The sequence below is a fragment of the Paramisgurnus dabryanus genome, chromosome 17 (assembly GCF_030506205.2).
Source record: "Paramisgurnus dabryanus chromosome 17, PD_genome_1.1, whole genome shotgun sequence".
Classification (NCBI taxonomy): domain Eukaryota; kingdom Metazoa; phylum Chordata; class Actinopteri; order Cypriniformes; family Cobitidae; genus Paramisgurnus; species Paramisgurnus dabryanus.
The window spans coordinates 18,117,090-18,135,432 of record NC_133353.1 but is presented as its reverse complement, the minus strand read 5'-3'; the positions used below and the strand labels follow the sequence as shown (position 1 = coordinate 18,135,432).

General features: G+C 40.1%; 1 protein-coding gene and 1 pseudogene across 1 annotated transcript in view; both read left to right on the top strand.

Annotated features, from left to right (window-relative positions):
• Positions 1 to 18,343, top strand: part of kif6 (kinesin family member 6) — a 677,660-nt gene that overhangs the window by 375,151 nt on the left and 284,166 nt on the right. The gene's annotated exons all lie outside the window — the stretch shown is intronic.
• Positions 119 to 18,343, top strand: part of LOC141280964 (uncharacterized) — a 21,760-nt pseudogene continuing 3,535 nt past the window's right edge.

Here is an 18,343-nt window from a genome sequence, read left to right as displayed (position 1 = left end):
ACCTTAAAAAAATAACGTTATGGGAACCAAAAACTAACGTTATGGGAACCTTATTATTTTAACGTTAGAGGAACGTTTTGGGAACCAAACATTTTTGCTGGGAGTATGCACAGTTGACATGGAACAAAAACAGTTTAATGATCTACAGGACAGTGCGCGTTGCCGCGGCTCCGTGCACGCACTGAAAGAGCGCGCAGAGCTCAAGACTCCAGCTGCAGTGAAGTATGGCACGTCTATTGGTACATTCCATGCTGTGTTTTTCTCTATCAAATCTATCCAAAATAAGTAAAACACATTTCCATATAAAAAGGAGTAAACCAATATATTAATAATAACATTTATAACAATTAAATTATTTTATTACTGAAAAAATGTCTATTGAAACATTATATGAATGTATTATAACACAGGTTATTTTAAATAAAAATACCTCAACACATCACACATTGTATTTAGATAGCATTGTATTTTATCAAATATTTAAATAACTAGTGACTCCAACACAGTAAAGAAGACTTATAACAGATATTTATTGAAAATGAATAAATATTTAATTTGGATTAAATAATCTTACCACAGTTAGCCGCCTCTCCATTATTACAATAATCAAAAACATCCTCTCTTCATATAGACAGGAATCACTAAAATATATATTAGTTCTCACATATAAGTTAAATGAAGAAAGAAAATAGAAACCGCTAGCATAAATGTTAGACTGAGGTAAAACCTATTGACAAATACATAAAAATTTCATTCACTTCAGGTTAACAGATCAGTGTAACGTTTGCCGAATATCTCTCAGTTTTTACAACAATCAAAAGCTTCAAACATCACATTCTCCTTAATGGAAATCATTAAAATATATTTTCGTTTTCACATAAGTTACTAATGAAGAAAGAAAATAATCGCTAAAATAATGTTAAACTCTGAAGTAAAAAAGAAATGACAAATAAATAAACATTTCATTCACTTTAGGTAAAAAGATCTTACCACAGTTAGGCGGCTATTCGTTTATTCGACCTTATAAAGTTTCTAACATCATATTCTCCTCAAATCGATCGGAAATCACTAATATATAGATTTTTTTCTCACATATTTAAGCTACTTAATCAAGAAAGAGAAAAAGAAACGCTAATATAAATGTATCTGAGGAAAGAAAACCGTTAACGACCGTTAATTTTTTAAATTATCGAATTCGCGTTTTTTGCTGAGCACAAGAGAAAGCGGGTACTCCTGAAGAGCGTGAGGTAAGCACGTGCAGAGGAGCACACGCATAACAGACGTGCACACTTAAGGAATAATGGGTTTAATTATGCTTTCACTTAATTTCCTAAAAAAAAACATAACCAAAAAATAACCATTAGAGAACGTTAGGTATAAGTTATTTTTAGGTTATTTTAAAAATAACCACCCTGCAACGTTATGGGAACGTTATTTTATGGTTACAAAAAACCCCAAAAAATAACCAAAAAATAACGTTCTATATAAGTTATTTTTAGGTTATTTAAAAATAACCACCCTGCAACGTTATGGGAACGTTACTTTATTAACGTTAGGGGAACGTTCTGTGTTTGCTGGGTAGGTACGTGATAATCTCCGCTGTCGCGGCTGTCAGTTTGGTTCCCCTCGACGCAATTTCGGATTTCCTCAGACGATGTGCAGAGTAAAAACATTATTGAAATTGCAATATACATTTAGTTTAATTGCTAAACTACAAGTGAACGAAATTTCAATGAATTTGAACGACGCGCACAGGAGTTTTACCACCCGCAAATGGAAAACAATGGGACAAAATAAAGTGATGACTTTCGAGTTTCAAATGGCCAGTATTTTGATATTTTTGAACCCATAAACATGGTCTTGATGTCATTTTAAAGTTTTTGTTCCAAGCTCTTTCTATCTTAACAACTAGTTTTAGCATTTAACCATGTTGAAAATTTTACTTATACCTTTTGCACATTTTATTTATCTTCAGTAGCTATTTGTAGCTCAAGCAAATCCACAAACTTATAAAAGGATTTATTATTTCGTCTGTTGACTGCTGTATATAAAACCCCTTTAATATAGGAGGAGGCGAGTCAGCAAAAATAAAAAAATTAATAGAGTACCGGCACCTCTTTTGGACCACCTAAAGACTGGCTACCGCAGTCTCACTTGCTGTAAACACAGGTTTTGTTTCAGATGCGTTTAATGCGCTTGCCCGATTAAAATGTGTAATTTAATCTATAGATTAAACGTGTTGCGTTTATATTTTTGGCGCACCTGTTTGCCCTTACATGATTTACTAATAATTGTATATTTTAATTGAACTGTCTTGATGGATTAAGCATAAAAAATTTTTTCACGTTAGTCCTCGAATATCCCAGGGGGCTAGAAGTCTTGCCAACAGTTTGACAATTTGTTAAATGTTCACAAAATTCACATGAAGGGTTATTAACAGTTGACTTCTGAAATTAAATAAAAACAACAAGATAAGAGGTTATCTTATAAGAGGTTATCTTTGCCCGACATCTACAATATGTTATTGAAAAATAGATTGCATCATTATGGAGAAATGAGTGCTTGCAGAATATGTAACTGTACTTTTTTTGACATGCTTATCAGCACATTACTTTTTTGTTTCTTCAACTTTAAAGATGAATATTCTCCTTTAGAGATGGGCAATTTTCAGCAATAGCACCTTGCATGATGAGCTGACTTGGACGTGGAAAACCCCGTTTTCCTCCCGGAACCGTCCGCATCAGCCATCACCCCTCACCTCCCTCGATGGCGGGCCGCTAAAGGGTATGCCGGTATCCCAACAGTGGAGCTTTCGGTAGCGATTCAGTTGTGTCCTGCCGGCGTCTCCTACTGGAAGGACCGTCCTACCCTTCCCTCGCAAGCCTGCAGACATTCGTCAGCCCTGACGGAGTCTGCGTACCGGGCTTGCGGGGAGGCGGCCTCAGCCTTACATGCCATGGCTTTGTTGCAGGTTCATCAGGCTAAGGCTCTGAAGGACCTGCACGAGGGAGGTCACAATTGGGCGGTCTTTAAAGACCTGCGTGCGGCTACAGATCTGGCGCTACGTGCGACCAAGACCACCGCACGTCGGTCGTGCTATGTGGTTCAGGAGCGCCACCTCTGGCTGTGCCTTGCGGACATGCGGATGCCGATAAAACCCGGCTTTTAAATGCCCCGGTGTCCCAGACCGGCCTGTTCGGCGAGGCGGTGGAGGACTTTGCCCAACAGGTCTCTGCCACCCAGAAGCAGACTAAGGCTCTTGCTAACATCATGCCGCGTCGGAAGAGACCAACACCTGCCCCTTCGACGCCGGCACCTAAGTCTGCCCCTCGCCGAGGGTGTCCTGCAGCGCCGTCAGCAGCCCGCCCCGCCCACTCAGCCCACTAAGCCTGGTGGAAAGCATAAATCTAAGCGGCCCTGAGACGGGCGACCTGGAGGTGGAGGGGATCGCTCTTCGGGAGATGGTGAACGCACCACTCCCCCCCCAGAGGAGGACCGGGTGGGGAATCCTCGGTTTTCGTTAATTTACGTTCCGCCGGCTTTTCAGCCGACACCCACAAAACCACAAAAAGAGCGAATTCCTCTTCCTCCTCCAGGTCTTCAGAGGCAGTCGAGTGTGACGGATGGGCTCATAACCCTACGTCCTCCCTCTCCTCTCTCGCCAACGGATGTGTCAAGCGCACCGAGACATCTTCATCAGAGTCTTCCCCGCGCAGCCATCCATCAGCGGAGTCAGGTGAGTGCTCATTCACACAATACACATGTCAACGCAGCCCAAGAGAGCGCGTGGGTACTACTATTGTGCCGTTAATTCCCCTCACCCGGTATCTGGAAGCTTGGCAGCAACTTCCCAGTCCGTCGCGCTGGCTTTTACGCACGATCCGTCTCGGCTATGCGATACAATTCCCCCGGCGTCCTCCCAAATTTACGAGCATTCGTTTCACTATAGTGAAACCCGCCGATGCGCACGTACTACGTGCGGAGATTTCTGTCCTATTGGCGAAGGACGCGATCGAGCCGGTTCCTCCAGCCGAGATGAGGTCAGGGTTTTACAGCCCTTACTTTATCGTACCCAAGAAAAGCCGCAGGTTGCGACCGATCCTGGATCTGCGCATTCTGAATCGAGCACTTCACAAGATGCCATTCAAAATACTTTCATGTCTCGATACTTCCCCGACACAGGCCAATTCTCTGCTTTGCGTTCGAGGGACGTGCATATCAGTACAAAGTCTTACCGTTCGGGCTCTCTCTCCCTCCCCGCGTCTTCACGAAAGTCGCAGAGGGGGCTTTAAAGCCCCTCAGAGAGAGCGGTGTTCGCATCTTGGCATATCTCGACGATTGGCTCATTATAGCACAGTCGCGTCAAATGTTTTGCACTCACCTAGATCGGGTGCTCGTTCAGTCGATTCTGGCTTGCTTGAATACGTTTTCGGGCAAGACTGCAGTCCCTCTGAAACAATTTCAGAAACTCCTGCGGCATATGGCAGCAGCCGCGGCTGTGACACCGCTCGGTTTGCAGCATATGAGACCGCTTCAGCATTGGCTTCACGACCGAGTCCCGAGGAGAGCGTGGCTCACCGGCTTTCACCATGTTGCGATCACACCGAAATGCCGTCTCACTTTCACCCTGTGGTCAGACCCAGCGTTTCTCACGGCGGGGGTGCCACTGAGACAGGTCTCCAGACATGCGTTAGTATGCACAGATGCCTCCAACACAGGGTGGGGAGCCACGTACGGCGAGCTTGCAGCTTCAGGGGTGTGGACATCACCTCAGCTGCATTGGCACATAAATTCCCGTGAACTGTGGGCTGTATATCTTGCGCTCGTCCACTTCAGCAGCGAGTTGAGAGGCAAAGATGTATTAGTTCGCACAGACAATATTGCGACTGTTGCGTAAATCAATCGCCAAGGCGGAGTGCGCTCTCGTCACATGTCGCATCTCGCCCGCCATCTCCTCTTTTGGAGTCAGAAGAATCTGAGGTCTCTTCGTGCCATTGACATCCCGGGGTCGCTCAACATAGCGGCAGACGCGCTTTCCCGAGCAGCATGCCCCGGCGAATGGCGACTCCACCCTCAGTCGGTCCAGCTGATTTGGAAACGTTTTGGCAGAGCGCAGATAGATCTGTTTGCATCTCCAGAAACAACCCACTGTTGCCTATTTTATTCACTGAACGAGGGAACACTCGGTGTGGATGCATTGGCACACAGCTGGCCGAGAGGTCTTCGCAAATACGCATTTCCCCCAGTGAGCCTCATTGCACAGACATTGTGCAAAGTCAGGGAGGACGAGGAGAAAATTATTTTAGTTGCTCCATATTGGGCCACCAGGAGTTGGTTTCCAGAGCTCACTCTCCTCGCGACAGCCCCTCCCTGGAGGATTCCCCTGAGGAGGGACCTTCTGTCTCAAGAAGGGGGTACATTATGGCACCCCCGCCCCGATCTGTGGAACCTCCATGTGTGGTCTCTGGACGGGGCGCGGAGGTTTTAGGTGATTTACCCCAGACGCTATCTAACACCATCGCTGCAGCGTGAGCGCCGTCTACGAGTAAGGCGTATACGCTGAAATGGAACCTGTTTGTTGTTTGGTGTACCTCTCAACGAGAGGACCCCTGGGAATGCTCGATCAGTATTGTGCTTTCATATCTCCAGCACCGCTTGGAGAAGAGGCTGTCACCATCTACTATTAAAGTAGATATCGCGGCAATATCCGCGCATCACGCACCCATAGACGGTAGATCTGTGGGTCAGCACGATCTGGTCATTAGGTTTCTAAGAGGTGCACGGAGGCTATTCCTCCTTGGGACTTGTCCATGGTGCTGAAAGCCCTTCAGGACGCCCCTTTCGAGCCTCTGCGGACGGTGAGCATCAAGTTTCTCACTATGAAAACTTTGACGCTCCTCGCATTGGCTTCTATTAAGGGGATCTTCATGAATTTTCGGTCAACGATTTGTGCCTTCAGTTCGGGCCGGCTGAATCCAGCGTTACACTGAGACCCCGGCCGGGCTACATGCCTTAAGTTCCCACCACTCCTTTTAGAGATCAGGTGGTGAACTTACAAGCGCTGCCTTCGGAGGAGGCAGACCCAGCCATGGCTTTGTTATGTCCTGTACGTGCACTACGTATGTATGTGGATCGCACTCAAAGCTTTCGAACCTCAGAACAGCTCTTTGTCTGTTATGGTGGTCAGCAGAAGGGGAAAGCTGTCACTAAACAGAGGATGTCTCATTGGATTGTAGACACAATCGCCCTGGCGTATGAGTAACAGGGCATTCCTTGCCCTTTTGGTTTGAGAGCCCATTCAACAAGAATCGTGGCTTCATCTTGGGCTTTGGCTCGTGGCTCCTCACTTTCAGATATTTGTAGAGCTGCTGGCTGGGCAACACCTAATACGTTCACTAGATTCTACAGTGTTCGTGTTGAGCCGGTATCCTCTCGAGTTCTCTCGTCAGATCAGTGAGAACATCGAGGAACGGCTACCGTGTCGGCTTGGAGCCTTTCTTTTGGGTGCTGCACAACCGCACCATTATGGAAGGCCGTTAAGGCAAAAAACTGTTTTTTGTCTCCTCCACTGCTGGGTGGCCGATGTTGCGGAGCATCGGCTGCCAGCCTCTCACTAGATGTATCCTTGAGAACCTGGGTGAGGCTAGCGCCCACATTGTGCCCCCTAGTGGTTTCTTTGTGAGTATTTCCCTGGAAAGTTTCTGATTTACCACGTTTCCCTTAGCGGAGTTCATTCCGCGCCTCTCTAGTGTTGCTAAGAGAGTGTATTTTTTAGACCTCAAGTCTTTTCATCCATCACCTTAGTGGTAGACCTCTAGAGGGTTTTTTCTTTCCGCAGCGATCTTAGTCCCGCCTGACGAGTTCGCTTCCCAGTTCGCCTAGTCACTGTCGTGGGTTAAGAAACAAATAGTGACCGGCCTCTGCTTCGACCCCATTTCCGTTCCCTGAAAGAGGAGAGTCGGAGGGTTTACGCAGGCACTGGAAGGGTCAGCTTTAGAGGCGCTTTGGTAGGGATTCCCAATTCCCTTCCATAATAGGCTTATGGAAGGGAACGGAGACGTCACATCCCGTCGCCACAGTTTGCTGTTCCACTGCTGATATTGGCCAGACCCTTTCTTTCTGTCCAGCTTTCTCAGCAAAAAAATAGCTGATTTGATAACTGCACCTGCCGCTCATTAAATACCTGTGCGGCGGGGCGGCGCCGGCAGATGCAATTATCTGCATGCCAAGTTCATTGGCGTTTTAAAGGTTTCTCGAAGCAGATAGGTCACCCGCGAAGCGGTTCCCAATTCGTCGGTCACGACGTGACGTCTCCGTTCCCTTCCTTCAGGGAACGAGGGTTACATATGTAACCGAGACGTTTTGGTGCAATTTCACCAAAAGCTTATAATTAGGAAATACACACAACACGCTTAATTTATATTTTCTATATGTTAAAAATGTTAACATATAAAAAATATGTATTCTTATATAATAAGAATAACAATATTATACATGTATATTTCTCAAAATGATTTAGATATGGAAAGAGGAATTCTTTTCAACTACCACCAATAAAGTTTTAAAATTCTTCTTTAGAAAAACGGCATTTAAACCCACGTGGACCTAACAAGAAAACGTCTGCTTATAGTCCATGTATGATATCTTCTTTATTTAGTTTTACATATTTTTATTTATATGCATTTAATAATAGGCCACCGTAAGATCATAATGTACACACTGTGAAAAATGATTCAGTGGCTTTGTAAATATCTCTAAAATAAATGATTAAAGTAACTTAATAAAATCTCTTAATGTCAGTTATGTGATTTTTTTTGTTTGTTTTTTTTGTTGGACAAACCAAAATAAATTACTAAAAATAGAACAGATATTTTTTGTAAAATGTACATATTTTATTTTATGTATACGCCTTAATAATATAAGTATTTAATTTACTGATTATTTTAATCAATATATTTATAAGGTCAGAAGTGTATATATAAGTTTTTTAAACTAGTAATTGCATATTTCAAATTAATATTATTTCTATTTAACAGTTCTATTTAAGTTTTAATCCTAACTTGAATTAGTATTTACTTATATTTTTACATTGATATTATTTGAGTAAATGTAGACAAAAAAAAATAATAATAAGTAGAACAAATGTTAATTAAAAAAAATCCCATAGCCAACGGTTTTTAATTAGCAACAAAGAAACTGCGCCTTTTGCCTATGACAAACACCTCAGAAACTCCTCGAATTTATGAATATTTACGCTCACAATATGATTTTATTTCCTTTCTACAAAAGTATAACATATTATACAAATTCTCAGTGAAATTTATTTAACACCATTGCATACTTTTTATCGTGTTTCATACCATGTAAAGGGAAATATGATAATATAAAAAGTAGCCTACTGTACAGTAATGCAGAAAAGCGCAACACAACCATGTTAAAGCTATTAAAACGTTCAGATGCAAAAATGAACTAAATTTAAAATTAGATAAACTAGTTAATGAAATTGCGTAAATGCTCTCGGTCTCTTCAAAGGTCTTCGCGAATTATTTTGTTATAAGACTGGCTAAAGAAAACTTCACCAACGAAATGTTTGCCAAAAAGCGTGCATTTGTATGACATCAAAGTCTATCGGCTAAACACAGATAATCCGTGTCATGTTACTTCAATATCATACAGTATATGCTCAGCATGAAGTCGAGCACAAAAATTGTCGTCAGTATGGCCTACATGAAACACGACTGTCCTCTACAGGTTTTTGTATTTCCTGGGTCCCCCACCGAACCCCCCTTCTGCGGGATCTCGCAGAATTCTGGAAGTGCTCATTGCATTCTGCTCTCTGAGACGCGCATTTTAAATGCCACATCTGTAAAGGGAACATTGCTTTGTTTTATTAGTCTTAATATTTTTTTTATAAATGAGATTCCAGGTGTTTCTTTGTCTAAAATGAATGCACAGATGATAAAAAATTTTTTTTAGCATGCCAAGTTTAGGTAGCCTGGTTAGCCAGACCTACATCAAGATGTAAGGTCTGGCAACTCTTCACACAAACGGCTCAATGCAAGGGGCGGGATATAAGGTTGTCCCTCAAAATGCCTCTGCACGCAATAGGATAGCGCTATGACGGATCAGAGCAACGAAGAAGGTGACGTAGTTACCGTAACCAGTCGGCAAAACTCCAAACACATCTTTCTTGCTTAAAAAGGACTTCAGTAGGGTTTATTTGCTCTTTTCTCAAAGAAAAACATAAGTCTAAGTCCTCCAGAGTCGCGGCCAAAGCCGCTTCAAAAGATAGCTGTTCGCCAGCCGCAGCAGCCATTCTCTGTTTTCAAGTAGGAACCGTTGCAGCTCTGTCGTCATCATGTTAAGCCCGCCCCACAGACGCTACACACGATGTGATTGGCCTGACCAAATTTTGGTTTTTGGAGCGGTTAAGTGTACTGTGAGTGCCTAGACTAAACCCTGGCAGCAAATATATTTTGCGGCCGCTCGGGTGCGTCTAGATTTCTAGGCTAAAGTTCAGGTATTTTAGCACAAAATTTGTGTCAATAAAATTATTAATTATTAAGATTAAAACCCTTTAGAGGACAAAGATCGTCGGCGATCCCAGCGAATGTAGCTGATTGTTATTGTTTACTTATTTAATGTAAAAGATTTAAAGGCGGAGTGCACAATTTCTGAAAAACACTTTGGAATAGGGAGTCGGGCCGACTACCAAAACACATTTGTAGCCAATCAGCAGTAAGGGGCGTGTCTTCTAACCGACATCTTTGCCTGGGTTGCGTATGTGTGGGGCGGGTCTATCAAAAGAAGGTCCAGATTCTATTGGGGTTGGGAGGTGTTTGTTGATTGTTAAGGTGATTTTAAATATCAATAATGGCTTTCAAACATTGTGCACTCCGCCTTTAACACAACAAAAAATACATCATTAGAAAGGTCTTAGGGTCCAGCATTTGTATTTGACATTTATTTTATTTAGTGACAGTAATGCTTTGATTTGTGTCACAAGTTGAATTTTTCATACCTGTAAATAAAATGTGTTAGAAAAATCTAATGCCTGGTCGTCATGAAAGCACTTCACAAAACAATATACCTCGAGGCTTTTGGTTCAAAGGCGTGCATGTTTGGAGAAATATTTATTGATTTTATATGTTTACCTCAAATTTCTAAAGAGAGGAGTAATATTTATTCAATTTTTAGTCCAAACACGGCGATATTAGCCACTGGTGTTGTTTACTGACATTTTCATTCATACGTATAGCCTGAGGGCACCCTTGTGCAGAGACAGTCAAGATTTAACACATAAACGAGAGGGTTAGGTCAGTGTCATCATACAGCCTTGTATGGGCATAGCCCCCCTGCAGTGGCGTGTTTACCCACCACGCAAACCACGCAATTGCGTGGGGCCTCGCGGGCTTGGGGGCCCCCTACTGGCCACAAGGTGTGGGAAAGTATGTTACGTTTATTCAGACGCAAATATAAGGTACGGATAAAGCACGCGCGAGCGAGAGATGTGCAAGTATGCACGCAGACTAATATTTGCGCCATAGACCGTAAAAAAATATGGACGTAGTGTCCGTGACGTCACCCATTGGCTTTTGAAGATCGTTTTTGAAGCTTAAAGTAGGCGTTGCCTGCCGTCGCCATCTGGGCCGCGCGTCACCGCGAATCACTCGCGGAAAACCGAAAATGGATAAAGAGGCGGGACACGGGTGAAGCTGAGGTGAAACCACGAGTCTATGGGAATTGACTCCCTTTTGGAGCCAGCCTCAAGCGGCCAGTCAATGAATTGCAGTTTAAGTCACTTCCTTATTGGCTTCATTAGAGCGATCGGAAGGTTGCCCCTCGATTTGCGCACATCCTCGTGAGGCCACATATAAGTTCGAGTGAAAATCTTCGTGAAAGCGCACCTCTGCTCAGCGCGCACAAATGCAGCCACACAAGTGCTGGAATGAGCGCTCGCTCTACTCTCTCTGTGCTCTCGTAACTGCACAACATTCACTCAATGGTCAAGTTTACTTTAAAGACGTCTGGCTTAACACATGTGATTGGTTGTTTGGTTTGATCAGTGACACGCATCTTTTGTTCCATACTCCCACAGGTATAAACATGATAAAGATACCACGCAGGTGTTTAAATCATGTCGAAAATACATAAATCATATTCTGTATCTCATCATTGTCATTAAAATCTCATCTTTAGTGTATTTCTAGTCTATATGCTTGTTGTATCTCACAGTAAGTTTGTTTTTGCAATATGAACATGAGAGTTATGTGATTCCCATCCATAAATTCAAGCAATAACCAACTTACAATATTGCTGGTGTTTGTTAGTTCAGTTTGTTAGATCAGTCTGAATCATAATCTAATGCTTCCTCTTTTTCCTCATTTAGTTTTTTTAGTAAGATGTCAGACACTGAAGTTGCAGTATTAATTACATTGTTTTAAATATATCCTATAAAACATTGGCAAGCAAAAGATATATCTGAGAGGGGCGTGAAATTTTTTTTTAAGCCAAGAATTTTTGTCATACCAAACTGTAACAATTAAGTGTTATTTTAAGCAATGTAAAACAAAATAAACCCGGTTTATATATATCTCACTTAATTCTATATACTGAATGTTATTGTTGTGCAATTCAAATGAAAAACCTTGGGCAATGCTGGGGCATGGGGGGCCTGGTTCTTGGACTTTGCTAAGGGCCCCCAAAATGGTAAACACGCCACACCCCCCTGCTGCTAAAACATGCACATAAAGAAGTTTTTACCGATAAAAAAAGAAGACATTAAACTCAGTTGGGATTATATATGGTGTATCTGTGTTCTTCCAGTCATGTTGGGTATTTTAATTACCAATACAGAATATTTATTATAATGCAACGCTTATAAACAGCCTTAGAACCGTTGAATACTATAAAACTTTATATTAAAGTTTCATTTTACGACCCAAAGCTACATCAGCCAACATATGGTTATTTAAACACTCGACTTCTGTTATAAAGTGAGTTTGTAGCAAAAACATGCTTTTTATCCCAAAATTTGTTGTGTTGTGATGGTGTGCTAAGATAAGCACCTGCATCGTGTTATAGATATGAAAAATAGGTTTTAGGAATGATTTTGAATGGTAAAGCTCATTGAAATGTTTTGTTTTGGAAGAAAGGCATTTGAAACAAAGTCAAAGAAGGTGAAGTGAGACATTCAATCAAAAAAAAAAACTAGGGATGCATCGAATCCAGGATTCGGATTCGGCCGAATACTGGGCTTTTTGATGTGGTTCGGGTTCGGCCGAAAATTTTTTCCCACCGAACCGAACCCTAGGCTTGCATTACGCTGGTCGATCGGTGTCACGCGGCCGTTGATTACACACATCGGGTGCTGACGTGGAGATAAGCTTTTTCTTTCGGTGAGCCTTAGGGGCAGTTCACATTTCGCGGACGCGAGCGTGTCGCACCACATCGCTTTCATTATGCATAGGCTTATGGTAATTGTCAAAATACTTTTTCCCACTTGTCATCCTGGTATAATGTTGCCTATCCTTTTTTTACAGTTAAAATTAAATAAAATGAAAAATACACTGCTGTGGACGTTTTTAACTTCATTAATGTGTTTTACTGTGTTAATGGAATAAGTTAATTAATTATAATAATTAATTAATTATGAGAAAAAACACGTTAATATTTTTAACGCATTTAACGCACAGCGCCCCTCCCCAGACCTATACGTACAACGTGCATTAAACTGTAGTGGTGAGTCAATCAAGCATGATGGCCAACGACGATGACACAAATCTGCCTGGCTTTCTGAATGGAAAATTTAAATTCAAAACTCTTTCCAATGGAGCCATTGATAAAACCAAAGTCCTTTGCGTTCTCTGCAATAAGGAATTTGCATACCATCGAAGCAGTTCTAGCATGAAATACCACCTGAACTCAAAACATATTGCGAGTTCTGCAGCTAGCGCAACCCCAGATGCTCCAGGGAAGTTTTGCCAAACCATCTGACCGAGAATTGCCGCAAATTAAGTAAGTCGTCCTCAGAAACACTTACAAAGGCAATATCTAAATGACCGCGGTCAAGCCAGCCGTGGTTTGAAAAAACACGGTCAAGCCAGCCGCGATTCAGATTCTGCCCTGCTGAAAAATACAGCATCAAACCAGCATGGACCAGCATGGAAATTATGCTGGTCTATGCTGGTTTAGCTGGTGGTCACCAGCATACCAGCACCAAAACACAACACATGCTGTGTCTTGCTGGTATGACCAGCATGGGATGCTGGTGCTAATGCTGGCTTGGTGCTGGTTTAGCTGGTGCTAAGGCTGGTGCTGATGCTGGTTTGATGCTGGTTTAGCTGGTGTTCACTAGCAAACCAGCACCAAAACACAACATATGCTGGTCTTGCTGGTATGCAGTTTTTTTCAGCAGGGTGATGCGCGCCTACTGTGTTGTTTACGGTAATTCTACACTAAGGTGACCAGACGTCCCCGTTTTCCGGGGACAGTCCCTTTTTTGGTGTTCTGTCCCCGACTGGAGCTGTCCCCGGAAATGTCCCCGTTTTACAGCACGTCCAAAACAACCAGCAAATACACTGAAAAACCCGATCAGCATAGCGTTTGTACCAGACCGGAGCAATCATGTAATGATTATTTTCACCAGCAGAGGGGGCCGCGAGATACTGATTACTTGCGCACATCACTGATTTAGCGATGAAGAATTTACTACAAGACACGAGAAAGCATCATCAAGTTACCATAAGATATGAAAACAGTTAAAGTTATCGGAGGTTAAAGTACTAACTACTCATGTTAAATTAAAGTAATAAACAAATCAAGTGAAGTGATCACAGTATGTAAATGAGCATTTGTTTTGTGTATCCTAAATATGTTTACTTTTGCATTATTCCTTCTGTTCTTCATGTTTACAATGCTATGAAATCAGCTGAAGTAGTGCCTACCTTAGAAGTCATTTTTGATGATGTCTCTGTGCATTTTATAAAAAAAGGAGAAAAAATCAGATTAAGGCTACAGAAATTGTTCAATTAATTTAATTAGAAACACTGCAAAAATGACTTTTGTATTAGTATTTTTCTCTTGTTTTAAGTACAAATATAAAAAAATCTTAAATCAAGCTGTATTTTCTTGACCAAAAAAATCTAATTTGTGCTTAAAACAAGCAAAAAAGAAAAAAATGCATCTCGATTTAAGAATGTTTAGATTTGTACTGAAAACAAGACAAAAAATACTATTAAGAAGTAAGTCATTTTTTTTGCAGTGAACCCACAACAATAAAAAGAAGAAAACTTTCAAAAAAACTTTTGTCCCCATTTTTAATTCATAGATAACAACAAATGAGATTTTAATGATATTTTGACCATTTAAGTATAAAATGTCCCTGGTTTTCATTTTAAAAATCTGGTCACCTTATTCTACACACGTAGCGTTTGAAGATTTGTTGTACCTACTTCACCTATAAGCATTGTCATTTATGTTGTTTATTATATCTTGCGCCTGTAATATCCAATAATGTGTCCGTCTTTGTGAATTAATGATGAGTGTTGCTGTGTACTTTCTGCCAACTGCTCTGGCTCTCTCGCTCGCTTGTTGTCTGTTTTTTATTTATTTAACACTATTATTTATTTAACACTATTATTAGCCTATATAAAATATTTTTTCCTGTAGATCACCTATGGTTCGTCTCCTTTATTATTACTCTACATGTAAACTTAGTAAATTCAAATATAATTATTTTTACTAATATATATAATGAAAAACCAGCAAGTATTTAACATTCCTACTGTGCTAAAGTGTACATGTTGTACACTACAAATATAAAAGAGTACATTTACCAAGTGTACTTAAATTAAGTGTAAATTCCCTCTGCAAAACAAACATAAGTGGCATATTTATTATTAGAAAAAATGAACGGTCATATCCTGTATATATACATATCCTTATATACACAGTTAAAATGAACATATGAAGAGTTTGGTTCCAAAACGCAATAAACACCATTTTTGAAAAAAATGAGTTACTGCCAGAATCAGTATTATATCAGGTCAGTATTAAAAAGTAAATTCTTAATTTTACGCAAAATCCAATATACGCCGTGTTATTCTGTCATCTTTTCTCCCTTTTTTCCCAAAGTGCAATAAACGCCACTCCTCCTTTTTTACAGAATGCCATAAATCCACTCCACAGATTACAGCGCACCATTCACGCAATGTAAACAAACAATGGCGGCGCGCTGAGTAAACGGAAACCTAGTTTTCGTCATCTACTTTGTACTTCGTGATCAACAAACAAACAAAAACAAAATATTACTTTAATAACATTGATAAACCTGTGATGGTTTTCTGTGACGGGAAATAATTTACGCAAGAGGCACTCGGGAGACAGGTGCTTGTTTGCCCGGGCCGACAGCTTCAAGTTTCTGTCATGATAACACATTGATTGACCCCAGGGGATCTTATGAAAAACTTTCCATAATTTTACTCAAAGTCAACGAAAATCGAGCAGGACCAAAACATTTTACAGCTGATCGCTGTGAAAAACGTTAAGCGACGACGTCAAGTTTAACCGCAGCAATGACATCTTAATATGACAAAGTAAGTGTTTTGATGAATGACATTAATGTTTATATTTTTAATTAGTGTGTACAACTAGTCAACTAAATGAATATAACATGGCAATGATAAATGCACATTTAAATAGGCTATTGATTCAATAGATTTATAGCATTTTGAATAAAAACTTGTCATGGATTTATTGCATTTTGTGGAAAAAATAATCCGTTTTTATAATAAATCTTTGAAAATCAAGTTATGGATTTGAATTTTTTATGTTTTTATAACCTAAAGATGCTATGTGAAAGTTTGTAACAGAAAATAGTGGTTTTCATCTTGTCACTTTCTTGGTATAGAAAACACGTTTTTACCAAAATTTGTCAAAATGGATTTATTGCGTTTTGGAACCAAACTCTTCATATATAACAGCAGCATTACAGAGAAATAATATTTTTTTTTTACTTTTAATGCCTATAGAAATTGAATTTTTTTACAAGTAGAAAAAATGGAAGGCCATATCATGTAGGGTGCGTCCTATACTACATACCCAGTTCAAATGGACCAATAATACAATATAGGTTTAGAGAAACTGTCTATTTTCTTCTTTAAATAGCAATATAAATGATATTTCTTACAAGTAGAATAAATGGACGGTCATATCCTGTAGGAGGCGTCCTATACTACATACAATTAAAATTGACCTATATTACAGCATAGTTTTGGAGAAACAGTTAATTTTCTTCTTTAAATAACTTTAGAAATGACATTTCTTACAAGTAAAAAAAAATGGACAGTTAAAATGGACCAATATTACAGCATAGTTTTGGAGAAACAGTTGATTTTCTTCTTTAAATGACTATAGAAATGACATTTCTTACAAGTAGAAAAAATTGACATTATATACTATAGGGGGCGTTTTTTCTACTTGTAAGAACTGCCATTTCTATAGCCATTTAAAGAAGAAAATAACTTAAATCGTCAGAATTCTGCAGTAATATAGGTCCATTTTAAATGTGTATCTAGTATGGGACTACAGGATATGAACGTCCATTTTTTCTACTTGTAAGAAATGTCATTTCTATAGCTATTTAAAGAAGAAAATCAACTGTTTCTCCAAAACTATGCTGTAATATTGGTCCATTTTAACTGTGTATGTAGTATAGGCCGCCCCCTTCAGAACATGACCGTCCATTTTTTCTACTTGAAAAAATGTAATTTCTATAGCTATTTAAAGAAGAAAATCAACTGTTTCTCCAAAACTATGCAGTAATATATGTCAATTTTAACTGTGTATGTAGTATAGGATGCCCCCTACATGATATGACCGTCCATTTTTTCTACTTGTAAGAAATGTAATTTCTATAGTCATTTAAACAAGAAAATCAACTGTTTCTCCAAAACTATGTCGTAATATAGGTCAATTTTCACTGTGTATGTATTATAGGATGCCCCCTACATGATATGACCATCCGTTTTTTCTACTTGTAAGAAATGTCATTTCTATTGCTATTTAAAGAAGAAAATAGACAGTTTCTCTAAACCTATGCTGTTTTATTGGTCCATTTGAACTGGGTATGTAGTATAGGTCGCACCCTACATGATATGGCTGTCCACTTTTTCTACTTGTAAAAAAATGCAATTTCTATAGGCATTAAAAGTAAAAAATATATTATTTCTCTGTAATGCTGCTGTAATATATGTCCATTTTAACTGTGTATATAAGACGCCCCCTACAGGATATGACTGTTTATTTTTTCTAATATTAAATATGTCACTTATGTTTGTTTTGCAGAGGGAATTTACACTTAATTTAAGTACACTTTGTAAATGCACTCTTTTATATTTGTAGTGTACATCATGTACACTTTAGCACAGAAATAGGAATGTTAAATACTTGCTGGTATTTCATTATATATATTAGAAAAAATAAATATATTTGAATTTACTAAGTTTACATGTAGGGTAATATAAAGGAGACGAACCATAGGTGATCAACAGGAAAAATATTTTATTTAATAATAGTATTAAAAAACAAACAATTTAAGTAGTGAAACATGATTTTGTGACATTTAACCCATCCAAGTGAGTAGTGAACACATACATGCATTACACACACACACACATACACACACACACGCACACAGAGAGAGAGAGAGAGAGACTGATAAAGTTCTTTAATTTGAAATTGAGAGAGAGAGAGAGAGAGAGCCAGCGAGCGAGCGACACACACACACACACGCACGCACAGAGAGAGAGAGAGAAAGAGTGATAGAGCGAAAGAGATAGGGAGAAAGCGAGCGAGCGAGACGCCCGGAGCAGTGTACAACAAATCTTCAAACGCTACGTGCGTAGAAATTACCGTAAACAACACAGTAGGCACGCATCAGAATCTTAATCGCTGCTGGCTTGACCGTGTTTTTTCAGACCACGGCTGGCTTGACCGCGGTCTCTGACCGCAGATCACTGGACTTCAGTGAGTAATCACAACTATTTAGGTGTTACTACGCACTTGATCGTAACTGGACACTTCAGTCATTCACGCTAACGGTACTTAAAACAGAGACACAACATTATTCTGATGCATATGTGCCGAACAGTTCTTAACAGTGGCAGATAAGTGGAACATTACAGAAAAAGTGACCACCATCGGAACGGACAGCGCTCGAAATATGCTTGCAGCAGCAAGAAAACTTCAGTTTGATCACATCCCCTGTGCCGCGCACATATTGCAGAGGACCATTACCGTTTGCCTCGCGGACAGTGGGTTTGTTGATGCATTGACCAAGTGT